Raw genomic sequence first — 213 nt, 5'->3', positions numbered from 1 at the left:
CTTATGGATGCATTTGGTATGTAAGGAAATGCCTTCAGTTCAATGATAGTGGGGTAGAAAAATTAGTAGAACTTATTCTCATTACTTTGCTACATAGCAAAGAGCTTGTTCACATCTGAAGCAAGAAATCTTCCATGAAGATAATGGAATCAATTTGAACATAAATCACTGCATGTACTGCTACAATTTCAAAGTGCACATCCCATTACAATC

The sequence above is a fragment of the Hemiscyllium ocellatum genome, chromosome 42 (genome assembly GCF_020745735.1).
Source record: "Hemiscyllium ocellatum isolate sHemOce1 chromosome 42, sHemOce1.pat.X.cur, whole genome shotgun sequence".
NCBI classification, from domain to species: domain Eukaryota; kingdom Metazoa; phylum Chordata; class Chondrichthyes; order Orectolobiformes; family Hemiscylliidae; genus Hemiscyllium; species Hemiscyllium ocellatum.
This window is presented reverse-complemented; position numbering follows the sequence as displayed.